Here is a 24,092-nt window from a genome sequence, read left to right as displayed (position 1 = left end):
TTTTTATTTCAATACATTGAGAGATTTTCCAAATATCTTTCTGTGAGAACATCTGATATTATTCTGCATCTCTTGGGTATTCATACTATGTTTTCTTCACTCCCTTTGTTTGAGTAGGATAGTTCTCCTTGACTCATCTTCACATTCACTGCTAGCATCCTCATCTTTGGTAAGACTACTGATAAGGCCATCAAAGGAATACTTCCTGTCAGTAACTGTCTCTATAATCTCAACACATGGGGCATCTCTGGAGCTGAGTCTGTTGATTGCCTTGCTCTTTACTATGGGTTACTTTTTTCTTCCTCTTTTTTTTTTGGTATCCTGTTATTTTTTAAAATGATGGGATAATGTCAAACATAATTTTTAAACAATTCAGACTGACATAAACAGCAAAGAAACATGTACATGTCTTCTCCTAAGCCTTTAATAGGAGAGGATGTAAGCTGACATTGTCTAGCTTTGAGTTTTGTTTTCTGTGAGCTACCTTCAATTCTGTATGAGGTTTCTCTTAGTATTTCTATTTCACTCCTAGCCTAGTTCTTCCTTGGTGAACCTGTGTCTAAGAAAGTATTCCTGCCCTTGTTTCTTCTCTACTGGGAGACTACAATACTTTTCCCTTAGGGTTTTCTTGGCCCAGTGGGGAGAAGGAATGAGATTCTCGGTTGTTTTCGTTAATCCTCAGTCTTAAGCATGTCTCTGTCTGATTTTTCTGAGTTTCTGGCTGAGCGAGGGAAAAGTCTTTCTCTGTGGTCTTGTCCTCTCCTTCTCCCCTTCCCACCAACATTAGGAAAATCTCTACTGCTCTCAACCAAGGACGGCTTCCTGCCCATCCCTGAGGAGCTCACAGTTCATTTATTTTCCATTTCTGGCATGTGCTGTCTCTCATCCAGCAAGGAGGTCCACAGAACAGGGTAGAGGAGAGCGGCTGCAGAGTCACTATACAAGACCTCCAGAGACCAAGTAGGAAGCAGTTCTGATTTTATTGTACAGCATATATATACATACACATACACACACACATACACTCAGGCAGTAGCTAAGCAGATTACAGGAAGCCACCAATACAATTTTTGGCCAACTGTCCCTGCAGTGACCAATCAAGGAGGGGGCCATGGAGCAAGTTCAGGGACTGCAACACTTGGCCTCATGCCCAGGGCTATGCCTATGGGGTAAGTGGTTTGCCATCACACACCTAGCACGGGGAGTGATTTGCCACTCAGATGCCCTTAATGTATGCCATGTATGCAGTACTCCATGCACTTGTCCCCCACATCTCCTCTCTATGACTGTGCAGCAAGGACTTCAGCCAGCATTGCTGTTTTTTGTTCAGTGGCCTTTACATGGTTACATAAGTGTCTCACAACAAAAGAAAAAATTATCACTATTATAAACAGCAGGGCCAGGGTAATAGCATTATAAGGATTAGTTAATTTGGTTATCAGGCTTTTCCAATGATCAGTCAATCCCTGGAAGAAAGAAGAGGCTGTCAAGATAGATACCTGAGTCTCATTGATTTTAACAATTGCCTTGGTAAGGTTATGCATAGTCATAACTTAGCATCCCAAGCACCCTTAATATACTGAAAAAAATTGGAGAAATGTAAGGTTACATTTTCAGATACAGCATATTGGGTGATAAAAATACTGTGGATTCAGCATCACAAATGAGCCTTTGCAACATAAACAGAGTATCTAGTTGTTCCTGGTGGAGTTCTATTTCTTGCTGAATGACTAAAATAGGAGCTCAGGACAGTTTATTTAAGTCTCTTTGAACAGCAAAAGTTTCTATGGCAGTAGACAAATTATTTACAGTCTGAGTAGTCTGGATACTCTGAGTGAGCAAAGCAGTAGCAGTGGTTATGGAGGTTATGGCAGCTACCAAGGCAATAATTCCAGGAATGGCGCAGCTAATTGCATGCCTTGTCCAGTGCAGGATCTCATTCAGAAATTCTTCATCTCCATGTCCCATGGAATTCTCCACTCTCTGGATAGGTTCACTGGAAGCCAGGTTGCTGGGAATACTCTAAGGATAAATATACATTTAGATTTCATAGTGTTTAGACAATTTATGAGCCAGCAGGATGTATTGACTGCACAAGGGATCTCTGTATGAGTTATATTTATGCCATCAGTATCATTGATTATTAGCATGGCAAAGGGTGGTGTAAAACAAGCTTGTGCATTGTGGTTATGTGTATAATTTAGCACAAAGGCAAATCCATGATCAGGGTCTGGACTCAATATAGACCCATTTATCCAGATGGCTGCTGCCTATTTGATGGGTCTAGCAGCTGGTAATATTGGCGTGATATCTATCATGCAATACTGATTTCCTACATAACGGTTAGTAACGGCTTGTCCCGTATAGCAGTTACTGCAGAAGCTCATATAGCTTTGGGGCACATCAGTTACATTCCATAGAGCTGTGCCCACTCAGGTGCATAGATGTTGTTCTTCCCCAGAGAAATTCCTCTTGTCAAGGAGATAAGGCATGTCAGTGACACATTGATTCCATGGGATGCTATCATTATCTGAGGGGGGTTTTCCTAAAAGCTTTGTTGGACAGGTTGGAAGCAAGAGTTTCTTGCAGTTGCCATGGGGGAGTTTATGGCTGTAGGTAGTATTAACTATAACTCTATGATCAGTGAGAGCCCAACACATGACTTATTATATTTATCTACAATAGTTTCATTGGCAAGAATGAAACAGAGGGGACTGCCTGGATTATAGGTCTCATTATCTATTACAGAGAAACAAATAGGCAGAGTGGGTATGGAAATGCTGGTATTCCAAGGTACAGTTACCTCCTGGATAGATAACTCAGGATGGAATTATTGGATAAGAGCTTAGATAAAGCCCCTTCCCAATTAGCAACAGCCAGAAGGGTGGTCTAGTGACCAAGACCCAATTTACCTGGGCCATTACACTGTTGGTGGTTAGAGCTGTGCATAAGAGTAGAAAGAAGACCTGTCCAGGAGGATTAGAACCATGACCCTGGCTTTTTCCAATATCATTGGCCTGCTGTATTAGCCCTTTTACAGCACCCCATGTGACCCTGTGATGGAATCTCCTCTGACGTCCTCTTGCCCTCTTGTAGTGTTGTTGTTGTTGTAGTTGTTTGGTTTTGGTTTTGGTTTTTTTTTAGTTGTAATTGGACACAATATCTTTATTTTATTTATTTATTTTTATGTGGTGCTGAGGATTTAACCCAGTGCCTCTCACATGCTAGGCGAGTGATCTTCCACTGAGCCACAACCTCAGCCCTGCCCTCTTGCAGTTTTGCTTCCTCTCATCTTGGAGCATGCAGCTGGCTATCATGGTAGGTAGGCATCCAGGTTCAGACATGGAAGGCTGGAATCCAGATGGACTGTGGATTTTTTTCTGGGAAGACACAAGCAAAACCCCTACCTAACACCAGGAGCAGTGAAGGCTCTGACCACTGATTAGTTAAGGGGTCTTTATATTGCACTAAGGGTAAGTGGGATGGCCCCATCAAGGGGGCCCAATGCTTGAAGGCAAGTGTGTAATCATCATCCATAGGCACTGTTAAAAATCTTAAAGTAAAGAGTATAATATTAAGAATATCATGGGGAGAACTTTTGTTTTAAAATGGCAGCCTTTAGCTCTTTGTGGGCTCTTTCCACTATCCCTTGCCCTGGGGATTATAAGGAACATTAGTGGGTTGTTTAACATTCCACTTGGAACAGAACTCCTCAAAAGCTGTACTAGTATATGTGGGGCCATTTTCTGCTTTTATTTGATATGGTACTCCCATGGTTGTAAAATAGCCCAAGAGGTGAGAACACACGTTTTTATTTTTCTCCTGGGGTCACTGTTGCCAGGAGGAGCCACAAGTAGGTGTCTATACATACATGTACGTATTTTAAATGCCCAAAGGATGGCACATGAGTGATATTCATTTGCCATAGGGCATTGGACTTTAGGCTCCTAGGATTAACACCTGGTGGTTGTAAAGATCCTATGGGCAAGAAGAGAGTGCATTTAGTAATTAGCTTGCAATTTTCTTTTGTTAATTGAGGGAATAGTTTGTGCAAACTATGGGCTGATTGATGGAACTTGCTGTGCAGCCTGATCGCCTTTTCAGGCAAGGAGGTTTCATAGACTTCACAAGCCAGGTTATCAGCCTCCTCATTTAGTTGTGACAAAGGCCCAGGAAACCCAGAATGGGCTTGAATATGTTAAATGTAAAGAGAATTAGTCCTTCCTTCTAGGAGGGTTTGAATAGATTTTAATTGGTATCATTTTTTTGTGGAAGCAAAAGGCAGTCTAAGAATAGCCATGGCACAATATTGACTATCAGTTACAACATTAACAGGTTCAGGGAATTTTTGCAAGACCAAGTTTATAGTTGATAATTCTATTCCTTGGAAATACCCAGGGGAGTAATTATATTGTAAGGTCCTTTTTACCCCAGTATCAGGGTGGAAATAGATTATGCCAATTTTCCCCATAGAGCTGGCATCCATGAACACCAAGGGTACACAAGGAATAGGCTGGCCCACTATTATCTTTGGTTGCTTTAGAGGCAAAAGGGAAATGGTTTGCAGGATTCTTGATGGAGGCATATTACAGCCAAGGACCCCAGTGAAATTAGCCATGGCCACTTGGAAATTAGGGCTAAGCATCATGAGATTATTCACCTCTGAAGTTGTGAGAGGAGTTATGAGCCTATCTGATTCTTTCCCCAGCACTCACAGTAGGAACCTTCTAATGAGGTAATCCATCTGTGAGATGCTTTCCACTTGGCTTTGGACTTTTCTTTGTTCACTTGAAGAATAAGTGCACCCATGATATGATATTGTCTGGCTCTTGCCAGATGACTTTAGTAGGAAGCCATTCTATTTCCCAGACATCCTTCTTAGGGTCATAGAGATTTACCACCATGTTGTTTAGGGATGTATTAACCAATTCCAAAGCCTCAAGACCTTCTGGGGTAACCTGTCAGGGGGAGTTTAAATGTCGGTCTCCCTTTAGCAAATCAAATAAGAGCCTCATTTGTTGAGTAGTGATTTTTAAAGAAGGTCTAACCCAATTCAGATGCCCCAGGATAGTTTTCAGTTGGTTCAAGGTAGATTTTTCAGGGAGAACCACCTGAGGAACTACTTGCATAACCACTCCTGGCAGGATGGAATGTCCTAAAAATTTAAAAGGGGGTTCCCTTCAATTCCAATTCATTGAGGTTGTCAATCAAACTTGCAGTAGAGCCTCTTTTTCGTGTGCTAAGAGTAGGGCATCCATGTAGTGTACCACAAAATACATTTATATTGTTCAAGGCCTCTTAGGGCTTGAAAAACAAACAACTGACAAAGAGTGGGGCTGTTTTTCATGCCTTGTGGTAATATTTTCCACTGAAAACATTGTGCGGGTACTGAGTTGTTGATGACAGGTACCATAAATGCAAATGTTGTTTATAAGCTGGAAGCAGTGGAATTGAGAAGAAACAGTCCTTTATGTCCACTATGCAAATTTTGTAGCTTTTTGGAATACATTGGATCAATGGAAGCTCAGGCTGAGTAGTGCCCATCAAAAGATGTGCCCATGCAAAAGCATGGTCTCATTTATGGCCCACAAATACTGATATAATCTCCATTTTCATTTTGCCTTTTTTTAAAATACAAAAGATAGGGGTATTCCATGGATTTTGAGAGGGCTCAATATGCCCCAAAGCCAATTTCTCTTTTATCAATTCCTGGATATACTATAACTTTTCTTGGGAAAGTAGCCACTGTTCCACCCAGACCAGTTAATCAGAGAGCCATTGCAACCATATTGGGAAAGGTGCTGTAATACAAACAGTGTCCTTTAATATGGGGGGGGGACATCTGAAATCCTCCTCTCAAGGTTGGGTCTTTTAAATCTCTGTCCATTAGTTCATCGTAGAAGGCCTGGTCATCAATAGTGAGCACTGCTCCCTTAGAGCCCAAGATATCTGTGCCAAATAGGTTGTTAGATATTCCTTCCACCACCAGGGGGCATTGGTCCCTTAGTTGCCATCCATGTCCTCCTATGTCCAGCCCTATGCTGCCTGCCAAGAGGGGGTTAGCCCTCCAATACCTGTAACATTGGGCCTTGGTTTAGTGGCCCATGACTTGGGTACCTCCTCCAATCTCAGCAATGTTAAGTCAGCCCCTGTGTCCATCAACCCCTTGAAAATTTTCTTATTTATCTTTAGCATTGCACTGGGTTTGATGTCTTCCCTAATAGGGATTGTCCTCCATGTTCCAGGACCACTTATATCCATCTGATTGGTTGTTTGGCTTAGTTTTTGTTTCTCTCTGTTTGGTTCCTCCCTTGGTCATGGGGCTGGGGGGGTGCCCTGAGAGGTTCAAAGGCTTTTCTGCACAGTCTTTGCTTGACTGACAGTCTCTAGCTCAGTGCCATCCCTTCTTACACTGTGGGCAAAGGCCCGGTTTGTCCCCTCCTCTCTGGGAAGGGCACTCTCAAGAGAGATGTCCTTTTTCTCCACAGCTCCAGCACCCATCTGCTCTACTTTGGCAATTCAGGAACAGAGCTGAGAATGTCGAGGCCATCAGCATGGCCTATTGTCCTGATGTCCCTATATCTTGAGTGGCCCAAATCCAGTCATCCTGTGTGCCATTGCATACTGGTCCCACTGCTGCTCTATGTTCCTTATTTAGTCCATCCCAGATCAACTCCTTGGCTAAGGCTGCCCGGGCTCCTTTATGAGACACCTTCCCTTCTACCACCTTGTTTACTCTGTCAATAAATGGTGGCAAGTCCTCAGTGGCTTTCTGCCTTAAGCTCTTGCTGAGGGCCATTGCCAAGAAGGAATGACGCATCAAAATTTCCTTGCCAGCGTACCCCATGTTAAATGGACTTGCCTTGGAATTTCACTGTTGACATTGCATGTAAGGTGACCTTGCTCAAGGACCAGGGCGGATCCGGGTTTAGAGCTGATCAGGTTTGAGGAAGTATCCCTCTCCTTGAGTTTAAGGCATTCCCGGTTTAAGACAACATGGGTTTTAGGGAAGTTGGAGGTTGAAGATTATTGCTGCTGGGATTAGGGTGTTCCTGCTGCTTGTTCCCGTTGAGTTCTCATGAGATTCAAATGGGATTGGGAAAAAAAGCCTCATGGAGTAGGTGAATGGGGGGTGAATGGGATTTTCCCCTGAACGTGTGTGGAGGCCGGTGTGAGTTCGGGAATAAAGAATTGCTGTTTGAATCTACAAAGTTGTGAGTGGCTCATGATCTTGTGCCAAGCCCAGACATTGGCAAGCTCTGTATAGAAACTGTATCTTCCCTAGCTGGCAACTTCCTCCAGGTTCTCAGAGCACAGAGCCACACCTGATTGAAATAATTTGGTGGACCTTTGGCTTGTACTACAGGGGAACTGTAGATTCCTTCTCCCTGCAAGCACTCAGCTGGGAAGTTAACATTTGTGGTGTGGTTATGACCCCCTGCTGTTCATAGTCATCATAGAAAAATACCTTTCACTTCAAAAATGTTGTGGGCTCCAAAGCTGCTCTGGCTAGGACTTTCCAGTCTTGAGGACAATTAAGTTCAAGCCCCCAGGGTCCATCCTCTTTTATTGCCTTCTTTAACTCCTTCAGGGTACCCAATGCATGTGGGTACCAAGTGTCAGGGCGCTGGTGTGGGAGCCATGTTGACCGGGAAGGTTTGTACTCCTTTACCCCACTTTTCATATCTTTCCTACATACAGCTTCAAAAGGATCTCTGGCTTCCTGGAATAGATTTATGGGAGACCATGGCTTGGGCCTGTCTGGTGGCTTGGTCATTTCTAATCTGTCATAGTCCCTTGCTGGCTTTGGCGTTGCCTCACAGGGAGGCAATTGCCATTGAAGAAAATAATCTTTGCCTGTCAGTGGAAGGTGCACCTGCACCATTCGTGGTCACCTCTTCCTGGTACCATTTCCTGCACCTGTTGTGGTTGCTTGTTTTGAAGTAGATTCTCACCCCTGTTTTCCTGTGCCTGCTGCAGTTGCTTGCTTTGAGGTATATTGTCATCCCCTCTTTTTTCCCCTTGCCTGTCTTTCACAGACTCATCTTCCCTCAGGGCCATCATTATATGGCAAGGGTCTGTCACAGGGCCCCCTAAACTTTGCTGAATGGCTCTCACAATAGGAAAAAAATGTAGTGGCAAAGTATATCCCTGTCTCACTTCAGCTTGCTGTGCATTTGCCATTGTCTTGTCCCATATCATAGGATCAAAAACATCAGCAGCACTTATCCATGGACTAGTATCAATCACTACATCCCAGAATTTGTAGGCTTATCTCTTATTCAGGGTTAAACCTCTAGTGTCTAAGAGAGTGCACAGCACTTGCAGCTGCAAGTCTTTGGTGGAACTTGGTAGGTTCCCCATTTCCCCTTTCTCATTGCTCTGTGAGGGGCCACCCTATGTTATAGGTTTACCTCAGGTCTTTGTTCCGGTGCCAGCTGTGTGGGCTCTCTCTAGTCCAGTGAGAAAGTCCACAGAACAGAGTAGAGGAGAGTGTGACTGTGGAGTCACTAATCAAGACCCCTGGAGAACAAGCAGGAAGCAGGTCTGATTTTTTTTGCAGTTACCATGTATATATATATTCAGGCAGTAGCTAAGCAGATTACAGGAAGCCATCAATACAATTTCTGGCCAACTGTCCCTGCAGTGATCAATCAAGGAGTGGGCCGTGGAGCAAGCACAGGGACAGCAACATGTGGACTCACACCCAGGGCTGTGTCTACGGGGTAAGTGATTTACCACTCACACGCCTAGCAAAGGGGAGTGGTTTGCCACTGAGATGCCCTTAATGTGTGCCATGTATGCAGTACTCCATGCACTTGTCCCCATACTACTCTCTCCCTAGCCCACCTTCAGACTTTAACAATTCTTTAATTAAAAATATAAATAAGATGAGAGGGAAGTATTACATCAATGATGACAAGTGAGTTTTATTTCAAATGCTTACCTTCTGATATGTGGTCACTTCATTTTCTTTCTTTATTTTTTTGTGATTCCTTGCTTTCTTTTTAAAAAATTATTTATTTACTTATTCTAATTATGCATATGTAAAAACAGAATGCATTTTGATTAGTTGTACACAATTACAGCACAACTTTTATTTCACTGGTTGTGTATACAATGTAGTGTCACACCATATATGCAGTCACACATGTACTTGGGTAATGATGTCCATCTCATTTCACCATCTTTCCTGCCACCATGCTCCCTTTCCTGCCTTCTCTCCTCTTTGCCCAATCATAATTCCTCCATTTTTCCCATGCCCCACCATGATGGATCAGCATCCACTTATCAGAGAAAACATTTAGCCTTTGGATTTTGGGGAATGCCTTACTTTGCTTAGCATGATATTCTACAACTCCATCCATTAACTGCAAATGCCATAATTTTATTCTCTTTTAATTCTGAATAATATTCAATTGTGTATGTATACCACAGTTCATTTACAAGGGCATCTGAGTTGGTTCCACTATTTAGCTATTGTGAATTGAGCTGCTATGAGCACTGATGTGGTTGCATTACTATAACATGCTGATTTTAAGTCTTTTGAGTATAGATCAAGGAGTTGGATAGCTGAGTCAATGGTGGTTTCATTTCATTTTTTCCAATGAGTTTCCATATTGCTTTCCAGATTGATTACACCAATTTGCAGACCCACCAGCAATGCATGAGTGTGCCCTTCCCCCAACATTCTCGCCAACACTTATTGTTGTTTGTATACTTGATAACTGCCATTCTGACTGGAGTGAAATAAAATCTTATAGTAGTTTTGATTTGAATTTTGCTAATTACTAGAGATGTTGAACATTTTTTTTCCATATATTTGTTGGTCTTCTTCTGAGAAGTGTCTGTGCAGCTCTTTAGCCCATATTGATTGGGTTGTTGTTTTATTTTGTTGTTGTTGTTGTTTTTGCTTTTGTTTTGTTTTGTTTTTGGTGTTATTTGAGTTCTTTATATATCCTAGAAGTTAATGATCTATCTGACATGTGTTTGGCAAAAATTTGCTCCCCAAAATGTAGGTTCTCTCTTCACCTTATTGTTTCTTTTGCTGAGAAGAAGCTTTATAGTTTGAATCCATCCAATTTATTGATTCTTGACTTTATTTCTTATGCTTTAGGAGTCTTGTTAAGGAAGCCCGAGCCTAATCTGACGAGATGGAGATTTGGGTCTACTTTTTCCTCCATTAGGCACAAGGTCTCTGATCTAATTCCTAGGTCCTTGATCCACTTGAGTTTTGTTCATGGTGAGAGATAGGGGTTTAGTTTCATTTTGCTGCATATGGCTTTCCAGTTCTCCCAGCACCATTTGTTGAAGAGGCTATCTTTTCCCCAATATATGTTTTTGGTGCCTTTGTCTAGTATAAGAGAACTGTATTTATGTGAGTTTGTCTCTGTGCCTTCTATTCTGTAACATTGGTCTACATGCCCATTTTGGTGACAATATCAGGCCATTTTTGTTATTATACCTTTGAAGAATAGTTTAAGGTCTAGTATAATGATGCCTCCTGCTTTACTATTCTTGCTAAGAATTGCTTTGGTATTCTGAGTCTCTTATTTTTCCAAATGAATTTCATGATTGATTTTTCTATTTCTATAAGGAATGACATTGAGATTTTAATTGGAATCACACTGAATCTATATAGAGCTTTGGGTAGTATGGTCATTTTCACAGTATTAATTTTGCCTATCCAAGAGGATGGGAGATATTTCCATCTTCTAAGGTGTTCTTTAATTTCTTTTTTAATATTCTATAGTTCTCATTATAGAGGTCACCTCTTTTTTTAGGTTGATTCCCAAGTATTTTATTGTTTTTGAGGCTAATGTGAATGGTTAGATTTTCTTATTTCTCTTTCAAAGGATTTATCATTGAAGTATAGAAATGCATTTGATTTTATATCCTGATACTTTGCTGAATTCTTTTATTAATTCTATAAGTTTTCTGATGGAGTTTTTTGGATCCTCTAATATAGAAGTTTTCTGATGGAGGTTTTTTTTTGGATCCTCTAATTATAGAATCATGTCATTGGCAAATAATGATAGTTTGAATTCTTCTTTACCTATTCATATCCCTTTAATTTATTTTTTTCTGTCTAATTTCTCTGGTTAAAGTCTCAAGGACTATTGAATAGAAGTGGTGAAAGAAGGCATTTCTGTATTGTTCCAGTTTTTAGAGGGAATGCTTCCAATTTTTCTCCACTTAGAATAATGTTGACTTTAGCATAAATATATTTTACAATATTGAGGTATGTTCTTACTCTCCCTAGTTTTTCTAGTGTTTTGAACATGAAAGGGTGCTATATTTTGTCAAATGCTTTCTCTGCACCAATTGATATAGTTGTATAATTCTTATCTTTAATTTTACTGATGAAATTAATTACATTTATTGATTTCCATATGTTGAACCAACCTTGCATCCCTGAGATGAACCCCACTTGATCATGATGCACTATTTTTTAAATATGTTTTTGTATGTGATTTGCCAGAATTTTATTGAGAATTTTTACATAATGTTCATTAGGGATATTGGTCTGAAATTTTCTTTCCTTGATTTGTATCTGGTTGGTTTTGGTATCAGAATGATGCTAGCTTTATAGAATGAGTTTGGAAGGGCTTCCTTGTTTTTTATTTCATGGAAAATTTGAAAATATTGGTATTAATTATTCTTTGTAAGCCTTGTAGAACTCAGCTGTGAATCCATTCATCTGGTCCAAGGCTTTTCTTGGTTGGTAGGCATTTGATGGTGTCTTCTATTATCTTGCCTGAAATTGATCTATTTAAATTGTGTATGACCTCTTGACTTAGTTTGGGTCTGAAAATTTGTTGGTGTCTTCAAGGTTTTCTGTCTTAATAGAGTATAAATTTTCAAAATAGTTTCTAATTATCTTCTGTATTTCAATAGTGTCTATTGTGATATTTCTTTTTCATCACAAATTTTAGTAATTTCACTTTTCTCTCTCCTTCTTTTCATTAGGGTGGCTAAGGGTATGTCAATTTTATTATTTTTTTCAAAGAACCAGCTTTTTGTTTTGTCAATTATTTGAATTTTGTTTCAATTTCATTGATTTCTGCCCTGATTTTTATTATTTCCTTTTACTACTTTTGGTGTTGGTTTGTTCTTCTTTTTTTTTAGATGAGATGTAATGTCAGGTCATTTATTTGTTGACTTTTTCTTCTTTTATTCAATGAGGTTAATGCAATGAACTTTGCTCTTAGCACTGCCTTTATAGTGTCCCAGAGATTTTGATAAGTTGTAGCGGAATCCTCATTGACCTCCTAAAAACTTTTTTCTCCTCCCTGATGTCTTCTGTTATCCATGTGTCATTCAATAATGTATTATTTAGTCTCAGGTGTTGGAGTAGCTTTTATTTTTTATTTTATCATTAATTTCTAATTTAATTCCATTTTCATCAGTTAGACTGCAGGGTAGTATCTCTATTTTTTTGTGTTTGCTAAGACTTGCTTTGTGGCATAACATATGGTCTAATTTGAATAAGGATCCATGTGCTGCTGAGAAGAAAGTGTATTTGCTCACTGACAGATAGAATATTCTATATATGTCTGTTAAATCTAAATTATTGTTTTATTGAGTTCTAAGCTTCTTTGTTTGGTTTTTGTTTGTATAATCTATCCAGGGTTACCCAGTAATATTGTGTTGTTGTCTATTCAATTCTTGTAGTTGAGAAGTGTTTGTTTGATATACATAGATGCCCCATTTGTGGGCCACAGATATTTATGACTATTATGTCTTGTTGAGTATGAATCCTTAAGCAGTATAAAATTTCCTTCTTTATCCTGTTTCACTAGGCTTGGTTTGAAGTCCACTTTATCTGATGTGATGATGGAAATCCCTGCTTGTTTTCAGGATCCATGTGAGTGGTACATTCTCCCCACCCTTTTACCTTCAGTCTGTGGATGTCTCTTTCTTTGAGATGAGTCTCTTGAAGTCAGTATATTATTGGGCATTTTTAAAAATTCAATTTATCAATCTATGTCTTTTAATTTATGCGTTTAGGCCATTTATATTCAGGGTTATTATTGATATATGATTTGTATTCCTGGTCATTTTGGTTTATTTTTTGTTTTTAACTTGACTTGGTTTCTCCTTTGATTGGCCTTTCCTTTAGTGTAGTATTTCCTTTTGCTGATTTTCATTGTTGTTTTTCATTTCTTCTTCATGATATATTTTGTTGAGAATGCTCTGTAGTGCAGGTTTTCTCACTGTAAATTCTTTTAACTTTTGTTTATCATGAAAGGTTTCTATTTTGTCATAAAATCTGAAGCTTAATTTTGCTGTATATAAGATTCTTGGTTAGGCCTAGGGTATTGGCTCAGTGGTGGTGAGCTTGCCTAGCCTGTGGGAGCTACCGAGTTTGATTCTCAGCACTGCATATAAATAGATCCATTAACAATTTTTGAAAAATCTTGGTTAGCATCCATTTTATTTCAGAGCTTGCTATATGTTGTTCCAGGATCTCCTGGCTTTGAAAAATTTGCTGCAATCCAAATTAGTCTCCTCCTATATGTGATATCATTCCTCACTCTCTTGTGGCCTTTATGATTCTGTTCTTATTCTGTATACTGGGTATTTTCATTGTAATGTGCCATGGTGTAGATATGTTGTAATTTTTGTACATTTTATGTCCTGTAAGCCTCTTGTATTTGATTTTCCAATTTATTCTTCATGTTTGGGAAATTTTATGGTATTATTTCATTGAAGAGATTGTGCATTCCTTTAGTTTGAATCTCTTTGCCTTCCTCTATCCCAAGAAATCTTATATTTGGTCATTGGATACTATTCCATAATTCTTGGTGTTCTGTTCATGGTTTTTTATTATCTTCACCGTGTGGTTAACTTTATTTTCAAGATTGTATAGTTTGTCTTCATTATCTGACATTCTGTCTTCCAAGTGATCTAGTCTGTTGGTGATGCTTTCTATTGAGTTCTTTATTTCATTTATTTTTTTCCTTCATCTCAAGGATTTCCTTTTTTTCTGAATCTCTTTCTTGAAGTAATCTTTTGCTACCTGTATTTGATCCCTTATATCTTTGTTGAAGTAATCAATTTTGCCTGCATTTGCTTTCATATGTCATTCTTTGATTCTCAGATTACTTTAATTATGTACATTCTGCACTCCTCTGACATTTCATCAACTGCACTGTCAATGGAATCTATTGTTGTAGTGTCTTGGTTTGTTTGGGGCATTTTCTTCCGTTACTTTTTCATGTTGTCAATGTGTCTTTCTTGCAGTGCAGAATTGAGATATTACAGTTTCTACTCTATAATCTTGTTGTGTCCATGCATATTATCAGTACCTCACCTTAGTATTGAGCTTCTAGTCCACAGCTGGTGTCCCAAGATGGATGCTACTTCAATTAAAGGTGGTAGTAGCAATTGCAGAGGTAACTCAAGATAGCAGTAGGGTTATCCCAAGATGAATACAACCACTTTCAGAGATGGGGCTAAGCCTGAGGTCCTGGGTGGGTTGGCAGGGGCAGTCATTGGCCTTACCTGGGCCTGGGTTCCCTCATAGGTTTGCAGGGGCAGTTCTACATCTGGACCTGGGCTCTAGTATGAGTTGGCAGGTTGGTGGGGCAGTCCTGGTCCTGATTTGAGTCTGGGCTCCCACAAGTGTTGGTAGGGTCAATCCTGGGCCTGGGCCTGAGCCATGGCATGGGTAGGAATGGGCAGTCCTGGGCCTGGGCTCTGGAATGGGTTGGTGGGGGCAGTTCTAGGTCTGGGCCTGGTCTCTGGTGTTGGTCACTTCACTTTTAATGTGTTGACAAGGGCTCTGTGTTAGTAGATTTTCCTCACTGTGACCAAAATACAAACAACTTAAAGGAGGAAATATTGATTTTGGCTGATGGTTTCAGTCCATGGTTAGTTGGCTCCATTGCTTTAGTCATGAGGAAAGCAAAACATCATGGAGTAAGGATACAGAAGAGGAAACCTGCTCAGTCCATGGCAGCCAGGAGGAAAAAAGAAAGAGAGAAAGAGAGCCCACGAGAAAAATATAATCCTCAAGAACATGTCCTCAGTGACCTACTTCGGGTAACATGCCACATCTGCCTACAGTTTTCACTTCTTCCCAGTAGTGCATTAAAGTTATTGATCTATCAATTAAATTTATCCCCTGATGAGACTATGTTCCTTCATTTCAAATACCTCTTCAAGGACTAATTTTACATTCTTTAATGTTGGATATTGGCTTTTGTGTTAATTTGATAGATTCATCCATTATTTGATATTGTATACTTCAATCCAATTTTATGAATTTTAAATGTTTTAATGTGTTAAATAGGATTCATTCTATTTTATTCATTCTTTGTTATTTTATACTCTCCTCTTTTTTCTTTCCGTTGCATTTTCTGCTTTGCCTGTCACACACACAATTGATTTTGCTGCTTCTTTTCATTTTATATATTTTTTATTTGTATTTTTTAAAATTTGTTTCAATTAGTTACATATGACAGTACAATGATCTTGACATATCATACATTTTAATCAAACGAGGTATAATTTCTCATTATTCTGAGTGTCCAGGTTGCAGAATCACATTGAACATACAGTCACATATAAACATACAACCATACTAGTGTCTATTTTTATTCTGCTCTCCTTTGTATCCCCTCTTCACCTCCCCTCTCATCCCATCACTTCTCTCTACCCAATCTACTGGGACACACATTTTTTATATATATATTTTTATTTTCTATATATTTTAATAGCAATTTTACTTGCTTTAGTAAGTAACTTTTTAGCATATTCCATGGCATAACTCTGCTTTTACACTTTTGAACTAGTGGAGTTTTGGCGAACACTTTCAATAAGTTTTCATAAGTTCATAACAAGTTCATAACACTGTAATAACTAAATCTATAGATTTCAAATTTTAAGGAATGTCAGAGAAGGAATTTTAAAAAGTTTAATTCTAAAATAATCAATGAATTAAAAGAAGATTTAAGGAATTAACTAAGGAAGAAAACACAGGAAATGAAAGATTTCAATAGAGAGATGGAGAGATACTGCAAATGAACCAAACAGGAATCTTGTAAATGAAAAATTCAAAATAAATAAAGAAAAAGAATAAAAGAAAAAGAAAGAAATACACAAGAAATACACAAGAGCAGAATACACAAGAGCTCTGTAACATTAAAGAAATGAACTTAGGATTCATAGATCTTCAGGAGGAAGGGAGATACAGACCATAGAAAACCTGTTCAGAGAAATAATATTAGAGAGTTTTCCTAATTTTGGGAATGAGATAAACATGCAGGTAGTGGAGGCATTTGGAATTCTAAATACACATGACTAGAAAAGAAATTTCATGACATATGGATGAAATACAAAAATTTCAAAATGAAGAATTTCAAAAACTGAAAGAGAAAGGCAGCAAGTGAATTATAAAAACTCAGTAGAGAGCCCTTTCACAGCCACCCAACCTTTCCTCTGCAGCTTGGACCATCTATGCACAAACACTGAGAAATGAATGAGAGGAGAGAATGGAGGGATGGAGAGGTGGAGGGATGGAGAGGTGGCAGGATGGATGGGGCGCAGGAAGCGAGGTATTTCCTAACTGAGCAGGTGGACTTGTGTTAGCGCATGGGTGGGAGCGTCCGTCACAAGCCAGAGGATGTGTGTGCTCTATGTACACGTGTGCATGAGTGCATGTGAGAGTGTGTGTTGCCTGAGCGCGTTCCTACCCGAACAGGCAGAGAGCCCCTCCTCCCTTCCTCAACACAGGACTGGCCCTGGGGTAAGCGGGATCTCCGGAACTGGATCCCGAGTGCGTCTTGGTGACAGTAATGTTGTCCCGATGTATTTAGGGGTTTCCTTTGTTGCCGTCCTGAGGCTGAGATGTGGACAGATGCTCAAAGATCACTGGCTTGCCAGAGCTTCATGCTGCCCTGCGAGTGGTGCAGCCGGTAGCTTTATGGTGTCAAAGCGCGTGTGTTAGCGATGCCAGCGGCGGGGAAAGAGGCAGCTGATACTCAGCGTGGGGTTCCATTAGGCAGGTGGCCAGCCATCCCTCCCTCTGGGGCCATGTGAAATTTCAGTCTGTCATCCCCTTCCCCACCATGAATATTTAAGTAATGTTAATGACCCTTTGAAAATAAACCATCTAGAAATCCCAAGAGAGAACACAAATGTTCACACAAAAGTCCTACACAGAAAACAGCTTTTAAAAAAAAAAAAGAAAAAGAAAAAAGCTTTGTGTGCCTCACTTTACCACACTTTCTATGCTGGAAAAAAAAAATCACCTGAAGTCCGATTTCTTTAGGCATGCTTTCTTGGTGATTCTCCAGCATTGCAAGTCAGAGCCCCTCCCCCACTCCATGAGTTTTCTGCCTCAAGTGGCCTTCAGCTTTCTCAATCCCTAGAGGAGGTCCTGGACTCAATTTTGCTTGTTAAACACAGCAGGAAGGTAACTGTGGTCCACTTTTGGCTTTGAATATAATCCTTACTGCTCTGCCCCCATTTTTCAGGCGGTGCTGGGGATTGAACCAGGACCTTATGCATGTGAGGCAAGCACTCTACAACTGAACTATATCCCCAGCCCCCTGCAACTTATTTTTTAATAATGGACATTTTTCTTTCTCTTCCTCTCTCCCTGCTCCTCCCTAATCTCCCCCACTCTCTATCTCAGGGGAAACGGGGATTACCATTCTTTCCCATCCTTGGCAAAGTTAATCTGTCCTTGAGGGTCTGGGCTCAATGGTAGAGCGCTTGCCTAGCATGTGTGAGGCACTGGGAGCAATCCTCAGCACTACATAAAAATAAATAAATAGAGGTATTTTTTTCCATTTACAACTGAAAAAAAATGTTAAAAAGAATCTGTCTTTGAGTACACACCCACCATGGGAACAAAGTAATCCAGACTTTGGGGATGGTACCAGAAGATCTCATAAATGACTATCTCCCAAATTAACAAATGAATTACAACTCCAACAGAGAACTAGTGGAATGTAGCCTTTGAATCACCTCTTTAAAAGCCCCCCTATTCCTACTGATGGGCAGAATCACAGCCTTTGGGACAGTAATACCTTGTGTTTCTCCTTTGCTAGCAAAGCAATAAACCTTCTTTTTCCTTTCTCTCAAAAAAAAAAACCTCATTAGAATAACAGAAGATTTCCTATCCAAAACTCTAAAATCCAGGATGATAAGGAATGATACATTTCAAGTTCTAAAAGAAAATGACTGCCAAGCATTACTATAGGCAACAAAGTTATCACTCAGAATTGAAGAATAAATAAAAATTACCCAAGATAAGCATAACCTAAAAGAATTCATGACCAATAAGCCAGCATTTCAGAAAATACTTAAAGGAGTTTTATATACAGAAGAGAAAAATTAAAATTAAAAAAAAAAAAAACAAACAGGGAAACATGGGAAAGAATAAATAACACTAGAAGATAAAAAAGCAATTAAGAATTATGAATGAAGGGATCCAAGATAGTGGGCTAGAGGGAGGCTGCATTCCCTGTTGCTCAGGGACCTGGAATTCAAGTATTGGTATTATTGGTTCTCTGAGTGATTGGAGGACCCCCAACAGCTGCTCTCACACAGGAATCATGCACCCATGCCATGCAGGTCTCTAGGCCTCGGCTTTAGCATAGGGCTTCCAACCTCTTGTCCCATGCAGAATCAACCAGTGCCTGAGTAAGACCACTGGCATTGGCATTAGCATCCATGCAGGACTCCTGGCCACCCACCCATGCAAGAATATCAGCCATGCTCCCACACATGACACGCAGCCACAGTCCACATGCAGGAATTCCTACCACCACTTTCATGTGGACTCCCATCTATGAATGTGGGGCTCCTCCAGTTGCCTCCATCTTGGACCACTAAAACCACTGACATAGTCCCCTACACCTGGGGACACTGCACTGAATCTGGAGACAGCCACCAATCACAATACTGCACACCACAGAGATGCACCTCTGAACATGTTACTCAATACCAGCGCCTGGCCCCATCCAACCCATTGCTGAAAGCCACCGCCTCCATATTGGGTCAACATTTGCCATCTTTAGTTGGGGCAACTCCCAGCTTGGAACACTGGCTGGGGCTTAGAAGCAATATCAAGGTACTGAAAGTCCCCAACACCACCATCCCCCTGGCTGCCACAAACCTAGCACAGTGTGGCTACATGGCCAGTCTGTAGCTTACAAAACTGGGTCCTAAACTGCCTAATACAAAACAATTCTGTGGGAAGAATGAGATCCAAAATGGCGGATTAAAGGAGAACTTGTTTCTACCGTGACCCTGAGTTACTGGATAGATGGTCCCCCTCATAGGAGCCCTCACCCATGAATTTAAACTTCATGGAGCCTGTGACAGGAATTTAAACAGCGGCTTCTCACAAATGCAGTCCAGGAACGTGAGAAACTCCAAGTTGTTCTGTGCGTGGAACCCCGCCAGCGGAATTGAATGTTGCGGAGTTCTGGCAGCTTAGAGACACAGAGTTTCAGATCCTTTGGAGACAGAACGCACCAGACAGCAACCCACATCTCCACAGGGCATCAGACCCAGGACTGAAGTTTAAACTTAGTAGAGAAACAGCCCAGTTTCCTCCCTCTCACCAGACGCCCTGGCACGGAAATGGGCAGTGGCCATATTGAAAATCTACCTCATGAGCTTTGGGCGGATCTCATGGACAGAGAGATTGGCGACAGACAGATCATCTGTGATGACTTGGTGAGTGCCCAACAAAGAGCCTTCAGTTGATCGTGAGTGCGGGGTGGCCAGGGCACCACACACCCAGAGTGAACCCAGGGCTGTGGAGAGGAGCCCCAGTAATTGTGGCCTGGTGAGCAGGAGAAGTGAGGGAGATAGAGACTGGGAGCAACCCAAAGAGACCAGGATTGGAGAGGTGCCTGGCAGGGGAAGGAGAGCTGCCCAACACGGATTACTTCCTACCTCCTGAGGGCAGAGCCTCAACCTAGAATGCACAATGCCACCTACTGGTAAAGAAAAAAAATAGAACTCTAAGAGTACAATTTTTCTTTCTTTCTTTCTTTCTTTCTTTCTTTCTTTCTTTCTTTCGTTCACTTTCTTCTACTTTTATTTTTATTTTTCTTCCTCTTTCTCTTCCCCTCCCAACCTGCTAAGTGTTACTGTTTCAACTACGTGTAATTTAGAAATGCAAATAGATGAATGTTTCTATTCTTCTTATAGTCCTCTCAAGTACTTAGCTACCCCAAAATACTCCTGTCTATTCTCCTGTAATAACTCCCTTCATTAGAGCTCTTCTCCAAAGTATCTAAGATATATTAAACCCATATCCTCAAATCTTTCCCCCTAAACATAAAGTCCTACGTCCGACACTCAGTTCTCTATATGCCACGAGAATCTGTATGCCTTTTATGAAGCTAATGAATTTATTTAAAATTACAATTGAGCCCAACATCTCAAGACATTGTCTCCCATCACAAAGGAGAGATCTTGGAGCTATACAAAAACAACACAAATTTATAGGAGTAAATAATAACACAGCAGTCACACAGAGCTGGAAAGAAATGTGAGCATCATGAAAAAACAAGGAAAAAAAGGAACACAAACAATGCAGAACAACTCAACAATAGAGGAGTTGGTAGCTGCAGGTAGCTAAAGATTTCAAGATATACATGCTCAGATGATCTGAAGTCTCAAGGAAGACCTTAGACAGCAAATGCAGATAATGAAAGATCACTTTGACAATGAGTTACATAAACAAATCCAAGAAGCAAAAGATCAAATCTACAGGGAGATAGAAGTTATACAAAAAACCAAACAGAAATCCTGGAAATGAAGGAAATTATAAACCAAATTAAAAACTCAAACAAGATTATCACCAGTAGAGTAGACCAATTAGAAATCAGAACATCAGACAACAAAGACAAAATATATCATCTCGAAAAGAGCCTAGACAACTAAGAAAGGCTGATAAGAAATCACAAGCAGAGCATTTCAAGAAATCTGGGATATCATAAAAAGACAAAATTTAAGAGTAATTGGGATAGAGGAAGGTATAGAAGCCCAAACAAAAGGAATGAGCAATCTGTTCAATAAAATAATTTAAGAAAACTTTCCAGACATGAAGAATGAAATGGAAATCCAAATCCCAGAAGCCTACAGGACACGGAATGTACAAAACCATAAGAGACCCATGCCAAGACACATTATAATGAAAATGTCCAACATACAGAACAAGGAGAGAATTTTAAAAGCTACAAAAGAAAGGAGGCAGATTACATTTAGGGGTAAACCAATAAGGTTAATGGCTCATTTTTCATCACAGACACTGAAAGCTAGAAGATTCTGGAACAATGTATTTCAAATGCTGAAAGATGATGAGTTCCAATCAAGAATCTTGTATCCAGCAAAATTAAGCTTCAGATTGGACAATGAAATAAAAACCTTCCACAATAAACAAAAGTTAAAAGAATTCGCAGCTAGAAAACCAGCTCTGCAAAGCATCTTGGACAAAACATTACATGCAGAGGAAATGAAAAACAACAATGAAAAAATAAATAAATAAAAAAATAAGAAAAAAAAGAGAAACAACAATGAAAATCAACAGTGGGAAGTAGTACAGTAAAGAGAAAAACTAATCAAAGAGGAAAAACAAATCAAGTAAAATAACAAAAATAAACAAACATGGTTGGAAGTACAAACCATATCTCAATAGAAACCCAAAATGTTAATGGCTTAAACTCACCAATCAAAAGACATAGGCTAGTAGACTGGATTTAAAAAAAAAGATCCAACAATATGCTGCCTACAGGAGACTCATCTGATAGGAAAAGACATACACAGACGGAAGGTGAAAGATTGGGAAAATCATACCACTAACATGGACCTTGGAAGCAAGCAGGGTTGTGCATATTCATATCAGATAAAACAGACTTCAAGCCAAAGTTAATTAAAAAGGATAAAGAAGGATACTACATACTGCTAAAGGGAACCACTCACCAACAAGACATAACAATCATTAATATATATGCCCCAAACAATGGTGCAGCTATGTTCATCAAACAAACTCGATTCTCAAGTTCAAGAGATAAATAGATCACAACACAATAATCATGGGTGACATTAATACACCTCTCTCACCACTGGATAGATCTTCCAAACAAAAGTTGAATAAAGAAACTATAGATCTCAATAACACAATTAATAACTTAGACTTAATGACATATATAGAATATATCAACCAAAATCAAGTGGATACACTTTTTTCTCAGCAGCACATGGATCTCTCTCAAAAATAGAGCATATATTATTCCATAGGGCAACTCTTAGCAAAATATAAAGGAGTAGAGATATTACCATGCATTTTATTCAACCATAATGGAATGAAATTGGAAATCAATAACAAAATAAGGAAGAAAAATTCCTACATCCACTTGGAGAATGAACAATATGCTCCTGAATAAACAATGGGTTACAGAAGACATCAAGGAGGAATTATAAAAAAATTCTTAGAGATTAATGAAAACACAGACACAACATATCGAAATCTATGGGACACTATGAAAGCAGTACTAAGAAGAAAATTCATTGCATGGAGTTATTCCTCAAAAAAGAAAAAGCCAACAACAAATAAATTATCTCACACTTCATCTCAAAGCCCTAGAAAAAGAAGAGCAAATCAGCAGCAAATGCAGTAGAGGGCAAGAAATAATTAAAATCAGAGCTGAAATCAATGAAATTGAAATTGAAAAAAACAATTGAAAAAAGTTGACAAATCTAAAAGCTGGTTCTTTGAAAAAATAAATAAGATTGACAGACACTTAGCCATGCCAATGAAGAGAACAGAGAGAGAGAACCCCAATTACTAGCATATGGGATGAAAAAGGCAATATTACAACAGACACTACAGAAATACAGAAGGTAATTAGAAATTATTTTGAAACCTTATACTCCAATAAAATAGAAGATCGTAAAGGCATCGATAAATTTCTTAAGTCATATGATCTGCCCAGATTGAATCAGGAGGATATACACAACTTAAACAGAACAATATCATGTGAGGAAACAGAAGAAGCTATCAAAAGATTACCAACCAAGAAAATCTCAGGACCGGATGGTATATAGCAGATTTTTACAAGACTTCTAAAGAAGAACTAATACCAATACTCTTCAAGCTATTTCAGGAAATATAAAAGGAGGGAATACATCCAAATTCAATCTACGAGGCCAACATCACCCTGATTCCAAAACCAGACAAAGACACTTCAAAGAAAGAAAATTTCAGACCAATATCTCTAATGAATATAGATGCAAAAATCCTCAATAAAATTCTGGCAAATCAGATACAAAAACATATCAAAAAGATCATGCACCATGATCAAGTGGGTTTCGTCCCCGGGATGCAAGGATGGTTCAACATACAATCAATAAATGTAATTCACCACATCAATAGACTTAAAGATAAGAACCATATGATCATCTCAATAGACGCAGAAAAAGCATTCGACAAAATACAGCATCCCTTTATATTTAAAACACTAGAAAAACTAGGGATTACAGGAACTTACCTCAACATTGTAAAAGCTATCTATACTAAGCCTCAGGCCAGCATCATTCTAAATGGAGAAAAACTGAAGTCATTCCCTATAAAATCTGGAACAATAAAGGGATGCCCTCTCTCACCACTTCTATTCAACAGTTCTTGAAACACTAGCCAGAGCAACTAGACAGACGAAATAAATTAAAGGCATAAATATAAAAAAAAAGAAGAACTTAAACTAACACTATTTGCTGATGATATGATCCTATACCTAGCAGACCCAAAAAAATTCTACCAAGAAACTTCTAGAACTAGTAAATGAATTCATAAAAGTGGCAGGATATAAAATCAACACTCATAAATCAAAGGCATTCTTGTATATCAGTGACAAATCCTCTGAAATGGAAATGAAGAAAACTACCCCATTGGCAATATCCTCAAAAAAATAAAATACTTGGGAATTAACAAAAGAGGTGAAAGATCATACGATGAAAACTATAGAACTCTAAAGAGAGATATAGAAGAAGACCTTAGAAGATGGACAGATATACCTTGCTCATGGATAGGCAGAATTAATATTACTAAAATGGCCATATTA

The 24,092-nt window shown here is 39.3% G+C and overlaps 1 pseudogene; it reads right to left on the bottom strand.

The window, feature by feature from the left end:
* LOC144254314 (NXPE family member 1-like) overlaps positions 1–6,501 on the bottom strand; it is a 79,868-nt pseudogene extending 73,367 nt beyond the window's left edge.
* Between the last annotated feature and the right edge of the window lie 17,591 nt (positions 6,502–24,092).

Source organism: Urocitellus parryii, chromosome 4 (assembly GCF_045843805.1).
Source record: "Urocitellus parryii isolate mUroPar1 chromosome 4, mUroPar1.hap1, whole genome shotgun sequence".
NCBI classification, from domain to species: domain Eukaryota; kingdom Metazoa; phylum Chordata; class Mammalia; order Rodentia; family Sciuridae; genus Urocitellus; species Urocitellus parryii.
The sequence above is the reverse complement of the archived record's forward strand: the minus strand, read 5'-3'. Positions and strand labels throughout refer to the sequence as shown.